This window comes from Pelodiscus sinensis, chromosome 13, assembly GCF_049634645.1.
Source record: "Pelodiscus sinensis isolate JC-2024 chromosome 13, ASM4963464v1, whole genome shotgun sequence".
NCBI classification, from domain to species: domain Eukaryota; kingdom Metazoa; phylum Chordata; order Testudines; family Trionychidae; genus Pelodiscus; species Pelodiscus sinensis.
In genome coordinates, this window is record NC_134723.1 from 20,131,369 (window position 1) to 20,150,344 (window position 18,976).

Genomic DNA, 18,976 nt, shown 5'->3' on the forward strand with positions numbered 1-18,976 from the left:
GAATGTAGTGTCCAGCCATGCGCTCAGCCTCAGTCATCCAGGCTGTCAGGAAAGCCTCCCCCTTCCTTTCACACAAATTGTGCAGCACACAACATGCTGCCACCGCAGGAGGGAGATTGTGCTCTGCGAGGTCGAGACGGGTGAGGAGGCATCTAAATCGGGCTTTCAGTCGCCCGAAGGCCCCCTCAATGATGATGCGGGCCCTGGTCAGCCTGGCATTGAAGGCCTGGCGGGATGGGTTGAAGTGCCCCGTGTAGGGCTTCATGAGCCAGGGCTGTAGGGGGTAGGCCGCATCCCCAACCAGGCACACGGGCATGTCCACGTCCCCGACTCTGATTCGGTGGTCGGGGAAGAAGGTCCCGGCCTGTAGCCTCTAGCACACGGAGGAGTTCCGGTACACCCTGGCGTCGTGTGCCTTGCCGGACCAGCCCACATTAATGTCCGTGAACTGTCCCCGGTGGCCACACACGGCCTGCAGGAGCACGGAGAAGTATCCCTTGTGGTTCACGTACTGGGAGGCCTGGTGTTCCGGGGCACGGATGGGGATGTGCGTCCCGTTGATGGCTCCCCCGCAATTGGGGAAGCCGAGGGCTCTGAACCCCCGGATGACGGCATCCGGGTTGGCGAGGTGGACCACCCTGCGGAGCAGCACCCGGTTGATGGCTTTGACCGCCTGCAGAGAGACACAGTAAAGCGCGAATCACTGGGATGCCCGGGTGGCTGGGAGTGTTCATGCCCTGACAGTGCCCCGCATCCCACTCCCAGAAGCAACCCCCCGGAAGGCATGTAGTACGGCCGCGACAGACCGACCCCTCCGGTGCGGGGCACTTTCGCCTCCTCCCCTCCACTCCGCCCATTTTCCCTGGGGCGGCCCATCCCTTCCTTGCAAGCCGCCTCCCCCCCGGCCCTATGGCCGGCGAGTGCCGTACCTGCATGAGCACTGCTCCGACGGTGGATCTCCCCATGCCGAACTGGTTCCTGACAGATCGGTAGCTGTCCGGCGTGGAGAGCTTCCAGAGAGTGATGGCCACACACTTCTGGAGGGGGATGGTGGGCCTCATGCGAGTGTCCCTTCTCCGCAGAGCAGGGGGGTCCCTTTAAGCACGAGCCTCAGATAGCCTCAGACAACAGCCACACAAAGCAACTACTGACCTGATGCCCTGCCGGAACCGGTTTCAGCCACCCTTAAATACACCCCTGCGTCCAATCAGTGTGGACGCGCTAGTTCAAATTAGCAAAACGCTAATTCAAACTAGTTTTTAAGTCTAGATGCGCTAATTCGAATTAGCTTAGTTCGAATTAACTAATTCGAACTAAGTTAGTTTGAATTAGCGCTGCAGTGTAGACATACCCATATGTTCTTGTGGGTGGCCTATTGTTAGCTCACTTGGAATTGCCCCTAGGAAGAGCCAATAGACTGGAGAACAAGTGTAACATAGAAACAGGTTCTCTCTCATCATGAATGGATGAACAATACCCATTCACATGAGTGATGCGACATGGTGGGTTGGCTTCTATAATGGGAGACACTGGCCTTGCTTCTGCCTTGATGCAGACAGCAAGCCCCTCTCCTGATCTCTCACGTCCCTTCCTGCCCTGATCTCCCAGGTGTGTTGTACGGTTCTGTGCCTTTGTCTGCATCACCATGGCAACAGCAGGTGAAGCTGCCCAATAAGCATTTGCATTACGGCTTCTCTGCCATCTGCACAAGGATAGTTTTTTTATAAGACAAAAGTCATTGGGGCCTACAGTGCTTGGAATGATGTCACTATGATTTTCACTACTGACTTTAATGAAAGCAGGATCAGGGGCCCTGAAATAACTGTACCAATGCATCCATAGTTTAAATTTCATTGACATTATTGGAATTCTACCAGGGATATGAATGTGGCCCAGAACTGAAATAGTGACAGCAGGATTTCTGGACAAATTACATGTGCCTGCAGATATTGGCAAGAGGAGGCATGTGTGCCTGATGATGCCATAGAATTTACAATCTTATATGAGTATAAGTCAGGAGATGGGCAATAATTTTTGATGGGGGGGGTCACTGCCAAGATTTTGGAAAGTGGTCGAGGGCTGCACTCTCCCTTGGTATTAATGGAGAATTAATTAATTAATGTGGGTTCTGGTTTGGAGGTTGGGTGCAGAAGGGAGCTTGGGGTAAAGGACTGAGGTGCAGGAGGTAGAATGGAGTCTGGGAGGGAATTTGTCAAAGGAGGTAGTTGTGACCTAAGGCAGGGAACTGGGGCACAGGGTTTTGGGATGTGACATAGGTTAGGAGGGGATTGTGATCTGGTGCAGGATATTGGGGTGCCAGATCTGGGAGGGGGTATGGGTGCATGTGGAGTAATGGGTAGGGTTGCCAAGTGTTTTGAACTGGACAGTCCGCTTTTTGAGCTTTCTGTCCAGGAAACAAATTGAGAAAATACCGGACATATAACTGTCCAGTATTTTCTAATTAAATACGTTTTATTATTATCATGAGTATCAGTACATTGTTGCGTACTGCCTGGCTGGTAGATGTGCTCATGCTGCATGAGCACGTCTACCAGCCAGGCAGTACACAACTATGCAGTGGAGGGAAGGAGGAGGAGAGGGGCCGGGGAGGGAAGGAATCCCTGGGGCCAGACTGGCCCATGCACTCCGCCGGGACTGTGAGCAGGATGGGCAGCACCCCAGGATCTGCATACGCCAGAGCCAGCCAGTTCCCATCCACTCTTCCCCGCCCCCAGCCAGCCCTGCTGCCCCCGACCTCCTCCCGACCAGCCCTGCTCCCTGCCAGCTGGTTCCCCCCGATCTCCCCTGCCAGCCCCACTCCCCTGACCAGCCCTGCTCCCCACAACCAGCCCTGCAGCTGGTTCCCCTCCCCCCCATCTGAGATCAAGTGTGTCCGGTATTTTTGTCCAAACCATCTGGCAACCCTAGTAATGGGGCTGGAGTGTGGGGCAGAGGATTGGGGAAGGGAGAGGCTGAGGTGCCAGAGGCAGATTCTCACCGGGAGACTTACCAGCCTGCCTGCTTGCCTGCAGAGCTAAAGGCTTGCAGAGCTTAAAATGTTTCTGCCTGCGTGGCCATGCGCTTGAGTGAGTGAGCAGGAGGATTGTGCTTTGTGGCTGCCTGTTATTCAAGCAGGCAGCTCCCATTGGCCAGTGTCTGTCCAGAAACCAGCTAATGGGATTATGCAGCATCTGAATCTTCCCCCCTCCCCTCTGGACTCAAAGAGCAAGTGCACTGCAGCCAGGTTTCTGAGTGGCGTGTGGGGCAAGCAGGGGAGCCTACCTGGGCCTCCCCACTGCCTCCTCAGGCCAGATCTGGTGGCTTGGCAGGCCAGATCCAGCCCACAGGCCGTATTTTGTCATATAAATCCTTTTTTGGTAGCGCTAAAACCATCTTAACATTATTATAAATACGGCTGTTAGAGGAACTGATGGAGTCAGAAAGATTCATAGTGCTTTCCTATTTCCTAACTATAGACCTCCCGCACTGTTACGTTTTGCTAATGCACCAATAGCCTCTTGCTAATCCAGCCCTAATCTTTCCATCCCTGAGTCCTACCAATGCACCCACAGAACCCCTCCTAGTCTACACTTGTTTTTCTCTTGTATTTTTCCACTGGTTAAAAACTGGAACTATTTTCACAGAAATCATCCTGCTTTGTCAAAATTCATCCATGTTTTGTCAAAATTTGTAATTTTGACTGAAAACACTGTTGAAATTTTGCAAATCAGAAAATCTATACTAGTTCTCTTGCAACCAGCTTTGTCAATGCATCTAAATCCTGACCTTCAGCCATCCCTCCCCAGTTCTGGCCTCAGGCACCCCCTACACAGCTCTGCGGATGTACCCCAATCCTGACCTGCATCTTCCCCTGCAGCTATTCCATTGCTGATCAGATTTGCCCATGTGCTATATTTCTATATTTCTACATACATCAGCTTTAAATTATTCCTCCATCTGGAGGTCTTATTGTTCATCTCAGGATCCTTGGAGCAGGGTTGTCTCATATGCTTACTATGTCTGATTGGATATCAGACCCAGAGAGGAAGACAGGTTTCTTCAGGGAAGAAGGTATTTTCATGCACTAAGCTATGTGCCCCCCAGTATACTGCCTTCTCCTTTACTTTTAGACTTACCTGGTCACCAAACGCAGGAGGAATCTTCCATCTGGGCTCATGCCAATTACTCCAGATGTGCCCCAGAGTGGTTGACACCAGGACTGCCAAAGCACTGCTTGTTTGGATTATATTGTTCTTTGCCAGTGTCTTGTATGCTTCAGTTCTCATCCAGAAACATAAGACAAAATACAAATACCAGGGAAAGTGCAGACAGTCTCTCAGCTGCACCAGTGGTTTGGGTGCTGTGAATTCTTCTGGAGTGAAATCTCTGTTTAAAAGTTTACTAGCATAACATGAACTCAGGAATTTGATTTTTTTGGGATGAGAGGTTTGCAAAGTCCCTGGACCTTAATAGCTTCTTTACATAAATAGAACAACCCCCCATTGCTTCATAGCCATGCTGTGCCAAATAGACTTTTTGCTTCTTACTGGCATGTGGCACAGGGAAAGGGCCAACCCAGAGCTCACTTTGCAGAGCCAAAGAGGAAGATATTGCTTTCCGATGGAACAGGAAAGGCAAGAGACCAATTTGCAATATTTTATTTTGGACTCTAGGTGGTGCAGGATAGGAGTCTTTCACCTGTGGATTAGGGTTCAAATCCTATTGCCGATCACAAACTGAGTTGAGCCTGAACCTAATTTGCATATCGGAATAGCCAGAACCTTGAAATGAGAACCAGATGCAGGTCCTAATTGTACATCTGGCCCTTTGAGCTGAGCTCCATTCCCATCAGTCTTTTCAGGGGATGGGGATTGAAATGAGATTTGCCCATTTTAAGGTGCATATGGAATAACTCCTACATGGGTATTGGACCATGTAATAAAAACCATTGCCAAGATCACTGTAATTGTCTGTTTCCAGTCAGTGATAGGGTTAGCATCAAGTTTGCAGGGGGTGTGGCAGAACTGAGGTGCATTGGCAGAACTCTGTAGGCGGGACCTGGGATAAGAACAGAAAGGGGAGCTGTGGGTCAGGATTGAGGTGTTCCACCAGAACTGTGAGGGAGGATCCAGGAAAAGAACTGGGAGAGCATAGATTGTTATAATGCAGGAACACTGGCAACACTGCTGGGGGACTCCAGGCTAGAAAAGGAAGGAGTGCTGCAAATCAGAATGAAATGCACTGGCAGAACTGTATGTTAACCTGGGGCTCAAAATGCAAGAGATCAAGGGGTGCTGGTAAGGAGCCTAATATATGAAAGGGGTGCTGGTAAGGAGCCTAATATATGAAATCGAATGATTCTTTATACACTGATCCCTAAGAACTTGACAGCTAGGGGAAGAGAAATAGGTAGATGACAGTTTAACAGTCAATTCAGGGAAATGCTGTAATGTGAGTTTTAGAATCTGAGTGTGGTTGTGGCTCTTTATAAAACAAAACAAAACTTGCTTTTACAAAAATCTGTGATATATATTTTTTTCACAGTCAGTTTTTTGCAGCACCATCTGGTTGCTAAGTCTTGTAGGAGAAATTGACCTTGTTAAAATATGCCTGGTCTTGTTTCATGTGCTGCTGAGCTCCAATTGAACACAAATGGATGTTCTCTCACAGCCAAAGCTCCACAGATTCCCTTTATGTCCCTCATTGGGCCAGTTTGAGAGAAAGAGAAAGAAAGGCAGGGGGAGAGGGAAAAAGCCCACATGAAATGGGGATTTACAGCCACCAGTGACAAGTGAAAATGACTCAGAGAGACCTCCAGCTTTATGAGCAATGTTTTAAAGTTGACTGGCTGCTTAAATAAGTTTGTTCTTATCCCCAGCACAGTGTAACTAGCTCAAATTGGAAAAGAAAAAGGTTTAACAGGAAGATGGAGGGAAAATGGGAGCATAAAACATTTTACATCATGTCAGAGGAATATGTAATGTACAATAATATGTTAAAAAAAACCTGTCGGCAATGTGTGTGTGTGTGAGAGAGAGAAAGAGAGAGAGAGATTGTCTTTAAGTGGAAGTGTGCTACCCTACTGCAGATGCAGCAAAAAAGGGGCAATGAACGCTGTGAGAGCAACACCAGGATTGATTTTCCTTATAGAAGCACAGCACAGGGGCACTGGGACTAACACCGTCTCTTCCCCTAAGTCCCAGCCAGATGTGGGTAAAAAGGGCATCTGGTTGCAATGTTGATGGACACAGCATCTGGGACCAGGAGAGGACAGAGTGTGAGATCTTTCCCAGGATATGTTTCTGATCAGCCTTGCATCCTGCTCAACCCCCCGGGGGCCCCCCATGTCCACTAGATGGCTTTGAGCAGCAGGATGGCAGAGAGGGAAAGCTCAGAGCACTGACACCTCTTTCAATTCTTAAATAAATAAGAGGCAGAGGAGGCACTTTGATATTTCCTGTCCTTTCAATGAATCCTCATGGCCAAGAGGCACATGGATACCAGGATGATACAGGCCCTGTAAATAGTCAGATAGAGAGACAGAATCCCTAAGCAAACTCCATCTCCAGAGGGATATCCCAGAGGGATAAGGAATCTTTTTGAAAAGGCTTTATTTTCCAAAAGATCCACGTCTAGACTGGCGTTTTTTTCCGGCAAAGCTCTGAGCCGGAAAAAAGCGGCAGCCATTTTTATGCTAATGAAGCGGGGGAGATTTAAATCCCTGCTTCATTTGCAATTGCGATATGTCTAATTTGCATCTCTTTTACGAAAAAGGGATGCAGTCTAGACACAGCCCTTAGATAGAAGAGTAGCCAGGGTCAGGCTGTCTTCATCTTTCTCCAGAGAGGGCTAGCAGGGAACTGTCTGGATTGGTAAGGACTATGGAAGTAGAGATGGACCAACCAAGACACTGAGGGGCATTGAGAGCAAAGGGTGAAGGGCCTCTGAGGTGTGAACTGATTTCTTCTTCCCTAGCTGCTGGCACCCACCGGTTTACTAAAGGTATTAAGATAACCCCTATGGCCAGTTTCACCACTGACCCATTCATGTCGGTGGAGCTGCACCTGCTTATGCTATAGATACAAATGGACCTTTATGCCTCATCAGCACATCATGTTTTAATGGGGAAGTCAACACCTTGACCTCATCTCTCCCAAGCACTTCCTCTGCTCTGCCACTATGATCTTCAGCTCTTTCCTACTTCTTCTGGAGCAAGTTCATCTCTTCTTTCTAGTGCACAAGCTCTCTGCAACTGTCTTCCCTCCCCACCCTTCTTCAGCAGTTCTACATGCATTTTGAAATACTGCTCTTCAAACACTTATTCCAGGTTCATTGTGGGGTACAAGCAAACATAGGTCCTAGATGCTCACTCAAGACAGAAAACAGCAATAACTAGTTGAAATCAAGTCAAGAGAATCAGTGCAGAGAAAAAAGCAGATCTAGCATGACTTCTCGTCTTGAAAAATGTTAGCTCTCATCAACCAAGGACCACCAGCCTGATTTTCACAGGGGATTGGCAGCCTGAAGCTACTGGGAAATTTATTAGGCTTATAAAACTTCAGTTCTCTAATCTAATTGTCTCCATTTCCCCTAAACTCCTGGAGGGAACCTTCTGAGTTAAGCCCCATTTCCAAACCAAGCCAACAAGTCAACATTTGGCACTTGGGCTGTGTCTAGACTATATGCCTCTGTCGTCAGAGGCATGTAGATTAGACACATAGGCAAAGTCAAATGAAGCCGTGATTTAAATGATCGCGGCTTCATTTAAATTTACATGGCTGCCGCGCTGAGCCGAGAAACAGCTGATCAGCTGTTTGTCTGCTCAGCGCGCTAGTCTGGACGCTCCCCTGTCGACATCAAAGCCCTTTGTCGGCAGCCCCATTATTCCTTGTGTGATGAGGTTTACCGGGGCTGCCAACAAAGGGCTTTGATGTCGACAGGGGAGCGTCCAGCCTAGCGCGCTGAGCGGACAAACAGCTGATCAGCTGTTTCTCGGCTCAGCGTGGCAGCCATGACTTTGCCAAAACAACAAATCTACATGCCTCTGACGACAGAGGTATGTAGTTTAGACGTACCCTTGAAGTCAAATTACCAATTTATGCCAAGGACAAAGAATAATGATACAGACTCCATTGTCTGGGTGCCTGAATTCCAAGAAATAATTGGAGTCTCAATAGAGATGTAACCATGACTTAACGAAATCAGTCCCACTCCTCTGCCTCTTTTCTCCATACCTCAGCTCCCACTGAAATGTCCACTGGAAACAGATAAAACAACTTGGTGCTCCTATGACAGCTATCAAGGGCAGAGATATGGCACTCACATTCTCTACAGCAGAAGTTAAACACAAGGCAAAGGCATGAACCATCATGTATGGTCTTTACTGTTATGGTTTCACTTCCTAGGAATTAATGTGACTCCTACGATACTCTGTAATACATATTTATGACACAGTCAATCAGTGTCACAGGGTTTTGCCAGACAATCACAGTCTGTATTAGCACAAGAAATGACAGGTGAGGTCTGGAGATATGATTAGGCAAGGGTGTGAAGAGAGCTACAGGGAACAAGTGGAGTGGAGCATCACTGAGCAGAGGGGAGACTGGGAGGCACAAGGAGGAGGACATCACTGTTTTATTTCAGGGGAGCCAGAAGTCTGGCAAAGGAGATGGGTCTAGAGAAGATGCTGCAGAAAGACAAGGAGGATATTCCATAACGTGGGCTCCTCATCTCCGCAAAACCAGAAGGACCACAGAATGGGCGGGAGAACCAGAGGACATGAGGGCATAGCTGTAGGGAGCAAGGATGGTGGTGCATTCCAGATATTAGCAGGGATGGTTGCATTGGGTCGTGAATGGACAGAAATTCAGTGAAAGGTGTGAAGGATGGGGATGGAGAAGATGAACTGCAGTTTGGAGACAGGGAAGGGAGTGAGGAATGAGCCAGAGGTGGAAGAAGTTGGAAAAGAGAGGATTGAAGGGAAGTGGTGATGGAGAGATAGCTTTGGTGGTCTGAATACTCCTAAAGGAAGTGACCTAGAGGGTTGAAACAGAAGAGTTGACCAAATTATGAACCATGGAGAAGCCATCAGTCCGTATATATAGTAACATTTTCTCCTCTAAAATCCTCCATCTTGCTCCCACCAATTCAGCTCCACTGGTGGCTTGCTGGCTTTTTTTACCACCATAATCTAGACTTATTCTAAGTCAATTTCATTTCTACTCTTGCATTCCCATGGTTGCCATTCTAGGTGAGGCTAGACAGGTGATAGCATCAATGTGAAGTCTTAGGGAGAGAAAGCCAGCATAGACAAAGCACTAGTGGCTTCTGGTAGAAGAGTGTTGTCAAACACCAAAAGTAAAGAATAAATGAATAGGAGACCCAGGCAGTACAGGGTGCCCAGGAAATGATGGGTATATTCAAGTGGTGGAGAATGAGACTGGGGGATGGCGAAACGGGAATAGGTAGGAGAGTAGAAGGGCTCTAACTGGGCAATAATATAGCAAATTAATTTTAATGCGGATAAATGCAAAGTAATGCATGCTGGAAAACATAATCCCAACTATATATATATAAAATGATGGGGACTAAATTAGCTATTGCCACCAAGAGAGAGATCGTGAAGTCATTGTGGCTCGTTGTCAGGAAACATCCACTGAACGTGCAGCAGGAGTCAAAAAAGCAAACAGAATGTTAGTAAACATTTTAAAAGAGATAGAGAATAAGAATATTGCCTCTGTACAAATCCATGGTATGACCACATCTTGAATGCTGCATATAGATGTGGTAGCCTCATCTCAAAAAAGTTCAGAAAAGGGCAACAAAATGTTTAGGGGTTTGGCAGAGCTACCATATGAAGAGAGATTAAAAAGACTTCGACTTTTCATCTTAGAAAAGAAGAGTTTAAGGGTGTATGTGTGTATGATAGAGGTCTATAAAATCATGACTGGTGTTGAGAAAGTGAATAAGGAAAAGTTATTTACTTGTTTCCATAACATGAGAATTAGGGGCCACCAAATGAAAGTAATAGGTAGCAGATTTAAAACAAACAAAATGAAGTATTTCTTTATGCAATGGACAGTCATCCTGTGGAACTCCTTGCCAGAGGATGTTGTAAAGGCCAGAAATTTAAGAGTTAAAAAAAACACTAAATACATTCATGAAAGATAGGTCCATCAATGCTTATTAGCCAGGATGGGTTAGAATGGTGTCCCCAGCCTCTGTTTGTCAGAGGCTGGGCATGGGTGACAAGGTGGGGTCACTTGATGATTACCTCTTCTGTTTTTTCCCTTTGGCATACCTGGCATTGACCACAGTCGAAAGACAAGACACTGGACTAGATGGACCTTTGGTCTGACCAAGTGTGGCTGTTCTTATATTCTTATGAGAGACTGAAAGAAAAATTGAAGCAGTTGGTTGTGCTCTTGCGAAGGACTGCGGTAGGGATGGACCGGGAAGGGATGTTTTCTGGAGGTGCTATTGTAAAAGGGGGAAGCTAAAAGTGTGGCAGTGAGACTGAGCACCACAGATGCATTAGGACAATAATGGAGTGAGGCGAGCCAAGGAACCATGGGATGTGTTGTATCCTTCAGGGGCAGAATTCTCAGCCCCTACCTTCGATTTGTCTGTTAAGTGTTGCTAAAGGGTCTGAGTTCCAGAGCCAGGCCCTTTGTACTTGTCTCCCAAAGGAAGATGGCAATGCCTCGATTGGGTCAGTAACGACCTTCTTCCAAACCAGAGATCACTGGAGGTGGCAGCCACTTCCACATGAGCTTCAATAGCTTTTTATAGCTAAATTGCCCATTAGGGTAAAGAACAGGTGATCATCCTGGAGGTACAGACATGAGCCCTCAGACACACAGGTTTGCTCTGTGGCTACATCTCCCAACAAAATCTAATAAACCAGCAGAGCTCTCTTTATGAATTGAGCAATCCCACTTAGCAGGCAGGCTGTGCTTAGCTGGGCAGTGCTGACACTGACACCTCAGGTGGCATTGCTGTCACGCACAAGGCCAAAGGCAGAGAGATGGTTATCCGCCTGAGAAGCCTAGTAATTTGCTAAGCATTCACTGCCTGCCATGCCTGCCTGCCATGGAGGAGATGGGGAGTTGTGAATCTGTCGGACCTATGTGTTTACTGGGGATTATTGGTATGTGTATGACATCACCAGCAGCCAATCAGCTCATTTGGTATTTGTCCAGAATTCCGCAGTTATTTCAGAATAATAGTCCCTAATAATAATCGTATCTGGAGACTTGTGCCCACATGTAACAGAGCCCCCCCCACAATTAAGCATAATGAACAGCATCTGCTCAGCAGAGGCTCAGGTATGGAAGTGCAGGGAGTATGGGAAAGGACAGAGGTACATTTGCAGAAGTCTGTGGAGAGTACTAGGTCTGAAATAGCAGGGAGAAGGGGTTGGGGGCTTCGGTTCAGAAATGAGGGGTATTAGCAAAGCTGCCTGGGACGCTCACGACTGAACTAACAGGGCAGCTGGCTGTTGCCAGTCAGGATTGGGGTGCATCTGCAATGCTCGGGGGTGGTTTGCAATCCCCTGATTTGCGTCAGTGCTTTTGCTACCGATACTCTTTTTTCCTCCCCTCTCTTGTCTGGCAGATAAGTCCTCTCCCTCCCCCATTTCCTGACCCACTTGATCCTATTGTATTGTGCACCTCCTACTGTACTGATTATCAAGTTGAACAGTGCCTCCTAACCTTGTCTTCCTTTGTGCGCCTGATGCACTAGCACATTAGTGCTGATGCAGTGGCTTTTTTTTGTGTGCGGGTATTTGTCTGATCCATTGACTGGAAAAACCATCTTTAGCTTGCTAAATCCAGGCAGCCTTTCTGATGGCTCACAGCAGCTTCGTGCTGGATGTTTAGCCAGCCAGTTTTTGTAATTATCTCATTGGTTATTCCGGCAGGGGGACAGGATTCAATGGGCAGGCTTTAATCCAGGAACACAGCAGCCCCAACTCGTGGATGGCTCAGTCAGCTGTGATCACTGTGAGTTTCTTTGCCCGAGGCAACTTCATCACAGTAGATTATAAACTCTAGTAGATTTTGCTACACTGCTTGTGGCCAGGCTGGCAACAGGACACATGCTTCTCTCAGCAGTCTCTTTCTTTCCTTTTCATTCTCTTTTTAAAGATGAACTTTGCTTTCCTGTTTGGTAACCAAATTTCACATAAGCAACCCTGGAAGCAGAGTGTGTGCCAAGCTGAGCACATTCAATTCCCCCACACAGCAGGTCTTTTCAGCTGTCTTCATTTGTGTGTTTGAATTTTAGCCCTCACAAAAGAGAGGGGGTGAGCCTGAGTAGTGCTGACTAGAGGCAGGCACAGCGCAAGTGACATCCACCGAGCCCTGCCAATGCACATCAGTCTCACCTGCAGGAGAGTGGGGCAAATACCTCAAAATGAGCTTTGCAGATTTTTGGCTGGAGAGAATAATGAACTTGCTGTGGTCCTCCCCTCCCCCGCCCTCCTTTGTGCATTTCCAGGAACCAGCTGCCAGGCGGGGACAGCCACAGAAATGGAGAATTTTAAATGAAGGTGAGCGAATATTTACACAGAAAGTGACTTCTGACATCTGATTCTAAGTGTTATGTTCACCCAGTCACAGCGGAGACAAGATACTGTGTAAAAAGTGGATTCTATCAACAAATGCTGCCCACGTCTCTGTTTGCAAATTGTTGGGGAGCAGCTTACAATTTTCGCATTTGCAGTTTGGTAAAAATAATCTGAACCAAACATTTGCACATCGTGGAGAGGTGAAACCCAGAAAGCAGCGATCGTTGATTGACAGGGAACTACAATCAGATAGGACTTTACAAAGAACAGTGCACTTTGGGAAGTGCATACAACAAAAGCATCTCGTCACAGAGATGGGTGATAATAGTTCTCCCCTGTAAAGCTCTTGTGTGACTTCCTGGCATATTGCCTTCATTTATGGGCATCATGTTACCAGAAAGAAGTTGGCAAAACAGAGGGAGCTGATCAGAAAGCTGAAGGGGGAGATTATACCTAGATTGGTTAGGAGACACCTGAGGGGAGGGTGTGTGTGAGTGTGGGAGAGACATGGTAACACTCTATAAATATTTGAAGGTGTAAACACCAAGGAAGGAGATGAATCACTTGCAGTGGTGCTGGTGGGATGGAATTAAGAAAGGGGAGCATGCGGGCTAAGTATGAGGAAGATGTATTGGGTTGCAGAATGCTTTCCCAAGGGAAAGGATTAAAGTCCCATTAGGATTAAAGCCCAACTGCTTGAGCTATTAGAAACTAGCCTGGGTAAAATACTAGACTAGAGGTGGGCAATAAAACGGCAGCAGTTTGTCAGGGTTAACCCCGGTGGCCCCCACCACTATCTTTACATACAGGTGCTGCTGATCGCAACTCTTGTTGGCCACAAATCACTGTTCCCAGCCACTGGGAGTGGCGGAAAGCAGCGCGGCCCAGGACATTACTTCCTGCCACTCCCATTGACCAGGAACGGCGATCCACAGCCAACAGGAGCTGTGATCACCCATACCTGTGGAGGCGCAGGTAAATATGGTGGTGGGGGCCCACCACGGGCTAATCCTGGAAGACTAGATCCAGCATGTAGGCTGGTATTCACCCATCCCTCTACTAGACAGTGTACAATTCCTTAGTCAGGCGAAGGCCTGGATGATCTCAAGGGGGCTCTATGGCTGTAATGCACTGTACTAGTCCCAGTAGTACTATGTCTCTTCCTCTGTCCTGTGGTTTCTTAGAGGACCCCGGATGATGACCATACATCTCCTTCTGCTCGCTTGTCCTTGGATTGTTTCTTATTTTGCCAGGCTGTCCATATGTGAAGCCAACATTTTGGCAAGTACCAAAATTCTGAGTTACCCCCCAGTTTTCCAAATGCCACCCCCACACCCTGTTGTCATGTTCTCTTTTTGGAATCTGCCATGATAGGTGGCAGAACCCAGCTGGCACCAGCCTGTGAGTCTTTCTCTGCTCTCGGCACAAACAGAGCAGATGGGAAAGAGGACGGCACGCTCTGTGTGTGCCAGAGTGAAAATGGTTCAGCTGTAAATGAATATTTCCAGAAACCTCTTCTTCTTTGGTTTATAATTATGAGCAGATTTTCTTGTGGATAAAAGAGAGATTGGTTTAAAAAAAGAACTGACCTTGTGTGAGAAGAACTGATTCTTCTTGGAAAATATGGTGTCTCAAGCATGTTAACTCTTCCACATCATACAGGCATGAACAGATTTGCTGAGCCCAAATTCCTAGCAGCCAGAGTCTGATCCTTGGCACTGGACACCTTTGGTGCACCAAATCTATTAACATGATCCTTTTAACAAGCTGCCATGGTCCCTCAAAACCTGTGGAAAATTGACTTCTGAGCAAAGGCTTTCCACCTGTGATTGCAGATTCAGAAAGTTTCTGTCATAAGTTGTGATGTTCAAGAATAGAGGCATCCCAGCCAGGGACTGAGGGGCACTGAGGGTACCTCTACACTACAGGACAAAGTTGAATTAAGATACACAACTTCAGCTACGTTGATTGCGTAGCTGAAGTCGAAGGAGCTTAACTTGGCGTTTGGCGCTATCTACACAGCAGGAAGTAGAAGGAAGAACACTCTTCCTTTGATTTCCCTTACTCCTTGTGAAAGCAGGGTTACCGACATTGACAAGAGTGTCTCTCTCACTTTGAATTAGCAGTCTTAACTAGTTCACTAATTTGAACCCTGGAAGATCAACAGTGGCAGCTTTGATCTTCCTCTGTAGTGTAGACGTATCCTGAGAGTATTCTGGGTGTGGGTTACAGCGCTAGAATAGCAGGGGATGTTGCTGGTTGATACTAAGGTGCATCTGCAGAGAGCAGAGCTGGGTGACAGACTCATGCTGGAGTATCAGGGAAGTCATGAAGGTCAGGAACAAGGCACACCACTACAGACATCTGATGGCCTTACTTGCATGCTAGAGAGTATAGTAGCAGAGTTGGATCTGGATCCTTGTACAGGTCCTGCATAGCAGCACAAATTATGTATAGGGCTAATCACAGTTAACACAAGCAATTGATGCAAAACAAATGTATTAATCACAATTAATCCAAGTTTTAATTACACCATTAAACAATAATAGAATACCAAATGAAATTTATTATAACTATTTTGAATGTTTTGGTGCATTTTTTAATAGATTGATTTCAATTACAACACAGAATGGAAAGTATACAGTGCTCAACTTTATATTATTTTTATTATTTCATTTATCTTTAAAAAAGATAAATAAAAGAAATTGTATTTTCCAATTCATCAATACGAGTACTGTAGTGTAATCTCTTTATCATGAAAATGAAGTTTACCAATGTGAATTTGGTTTTGTTACATAACTACACTAAACAATAAAACAATGTAAAACCGTAGAGCCTAAAAGTCCATTCAGTCCTTCTTTTTGTTCAACCTATTGTTCAGATAAACAAGTTTGTTCAAATTTATGGGGTCCTTCCTTTAATTCCCCACTCTGTAATGCCCTTTCATGATAAAAAGGTTGCACTATGTACTTGTATGAGATGAATTGAAAAATGCTATTTCTTCTGTTTATCTTTTTTACAGTGAAAATATTTGTAATCAAAAGTAATATAAAGAGAGCAATGCACACTTCATACTATATGTGGTAATTGAAATAAATATATTTGAAAATGTAGAAATGATCCAAAATATTTAAACGGTAGTCTATTGTTTAACAGCGCTATTAAAACTGTGATTAATTGTGATTATTTTTTTAATCTCACAATTACTCAGGATTAATATTTTTAATTGTGTGACAGCCCTTAATTGTGTTACTTTCATTCAACACATCAAGCTGCTAGGACATGCTGACTGATATTTGAATTTCCACTGTGGAACCAATTTGAAATAGAGGAAAGATTTTATACATTTAAACCCAGACTATTATTTTCTCAGTAACCAGCTGCATTGCCCCCTGCTGCTCTGATGTGTGTGTTTGAATAAGAGCTTCTCCCATCACAATCCCACAGCTGCTATTAGCCTGATCCAGCAGTGATTCCATGGGGCCTGACTCTTCTCTCCCTTACTCTCTGTTCATATCACTGGGGTTAAAGGTAGAAGAAACCAAGCAAGTGAGAACTGAATCAGGCCCCTCATCCTGTATCTATGACACCCCAGTCCATTGCCCTGAAAATGACTGCCATGTCACTGTCTCTGTATTATGATTTCAACAAAGCATGACTCAGGAGGACTGGGAGAGAGGAATCCCTTTATTTTACAGCAATTATCTTTGATAACATGTCAAAAGTGCCAGGGAAAATTATGAAACAGATGTGAAAGGCAAATGAGTCCTTGTCTGAGTCTTTGGAAGTTTTCCCCAGTGTGAAAAAAGGCTCCTGAAGTTTATTCATATAAAAGCCACCTTATTAAAGAGTCTCATGGACAACTTTGAAGAACGTTCTATATACAGATAAACGTACTTCCATAACAGGGATTTTCCGTGTTTCTTTTGATAATGATAATGATCTTACATTTCAGTGCTGCCTTTTATCCCAGAAGATCCTAATGAGCTTTACAAACTAACGTGCAAACTACACATAGGGATCAATTCATGCAACTATGATATGTAGCCACAGCTGGGGTGGTATGTGGCAGTTATTTTAACAGCATATAGCAATGCTGTATAGAAGGTTAACCCAGGAAATGAAGAAGTTTGTTTTTAAGGTTATTCTACTGAAAATGCATGTGGTATTTTAGGAAAACACAATTCTCCAACTTGAATATGGACAGGACAGTGGCGTTAATGACCCTACACTGGACATTTTAATAATATTTTAGAGGATTTTAATAATATTATTGAGATCAGTGCTAGAGCTGGTCAGGAATTTTTTGATGAAACATTTTTTTAAAGACAGTTCATTGTAAATGACAGTTTGTTGTGGGAATGAGTTGGTTTTGACAAATATGATTAAAAAATGTTTTGTGAATTGGTTTTGAATCTATAGAAATGTCCCATTTTGATATTTTCTAAATAAAAAGTTTCATTTTCTGGCTTAAATGACATTCCATTTTGAAATTTTAGTTAATTTTACATATTTTAAAACTCTTCTTAAATATAAATGTCCACATTATAACTAAATGTTACAAAATGAAATGTTTCTATTGAGATTATCTGACTTAGGGGATAGTCAATTCACAAACACGTTCAAGATTTCGAATATTTATTCTGATTTGCAATGGGATTAAAAAAATAAAAATAAAACTTTCCTGAGATGAGAGGACAATTTCCAGGATAAGACATTTCTAGCACCCCCTGGCTGCGTCTAGACTGGCATGATTTTGCAGAAATACTTTTAACGGAAAAGTTTTTCCGTTAAAAGTATTTCTGCAAAAGCGCATCTAGATTGGCACAGATGCTTTTGCACAAAAAGTGCTTTTGCGCAAAAGCATCCGTGACCAGTCTAGACGCGATTTCGCGCAAGAAAGCCCCGATCGCCATTTTAGCCATCGGGGCTTTTTTGCGCAAAACACTTCTTCCCTGTCTACACTGGCCCTCTTGTGCTAGTATTCTTGCGCAAGAGGGCTTTTTCCTGAGCGGGAGTGTGAAAGTATTTGCGCAAGAAGCACTGATTTTATACATTACAAAGTCAGTGCTTTTATACAAATTCAAGTGGCCAGTGTAGATTGCAGGCAAGTTTTTGCTCAAAAGCGGCCGTTTTTGCGCAAAATCTTGCCAGTCTAGACACACCCCCTGTGTCTATGAGGGGCAGCATTTAGTTGAGAATACAATTTTTGTTCTTTTGGAATCTCCACTATTCTTGTTGCTTATTCCCAATTTGAAGTCACTGGAGCAAACATAGTCTTGGCACAAATTTTGCAGCTCCAGGTATGGTCCCTGGCACTGCAGTTAATGGGCGCTTTGCCCTGTTATGTCAGGACTGAATCTGTCCTGTCATCTTCCATCTGTGATGTTATAATCATCTTCAGGGTAAACAAGCATGAAGTCACAAGCAGAGAAGTCTGACTTTAGGTTGGGTAATAAAGACCAGGGGCTAGTGGAATCCTAATGCCATTGGATTAATTTTCTTGCATATACTAAATAATGATAAAAAAGGGAAAGACACAGAAATAGCTGAACGATGGAAGCAGAGGAGGTTTTCCAAGTTGTAGGTGAGGGATCATCAGCTCTGTGAGGGCCTCTGAGAGGCCATCCAGTTGTGCAGGCCCAATGCTACATGTGCAGGTGTAAAATGGGAGACTGAGCTCACATACACATTGTGGCACATGCACACTGATGCACAAGTAGTTCAATAGCCTCATTGCAAGAGCTGGCTGTAGTTTGAATTGAAAGCACAGTAGTTCTAGCTTTTTGTCCTCCTCTTCAAATCTCTTCATAGCTTTGTCCATTTTTATCTGTCATCTCCCAGCTCCTCTGATCTATCTATGAGGCCAGTCTTGTCGGCTTCTCTCGCAAGTATCTGTGTGTCTTATTCTGTGCACTCTGTGCCCCTGGGAAACATTCAGGCGCTACCTTCTTTTCTGTGACATCCATTCTCAAGATTCACTTCTATTGTGAAGCCTACTGGAAACCACGCACTGATAATAGCTAGGTAGATGGCCGATATGGACAGATGGTGTTTAGATTTTAAATACATCAAACCTTTACGTGATTTGTAACCACCAAGTTGTGCACATACCTGGACTATGTAAATACATGTTCTCAGTCAGTGAAAATGGAAAAAGCTACTTTTGAGGGCAATATGAGTTAGATTTAGCGTACAACACAGATTTCCCAGTCCTGTTTTAAAGCGTCTTCCTTTAAATACAGGAAGTAGTGCCACCTCCCTAGTATTATAATCTACTTGTTAAACAGCCCACATATGATTGGTGCTGTATAAACGAAGGCTATCGATGATCCCTGTCCCAATAAACTTGCAATGTGCAAGGTACTTTCCCTTCTCCATCCAAGAGCAGATGGATGAAATTGC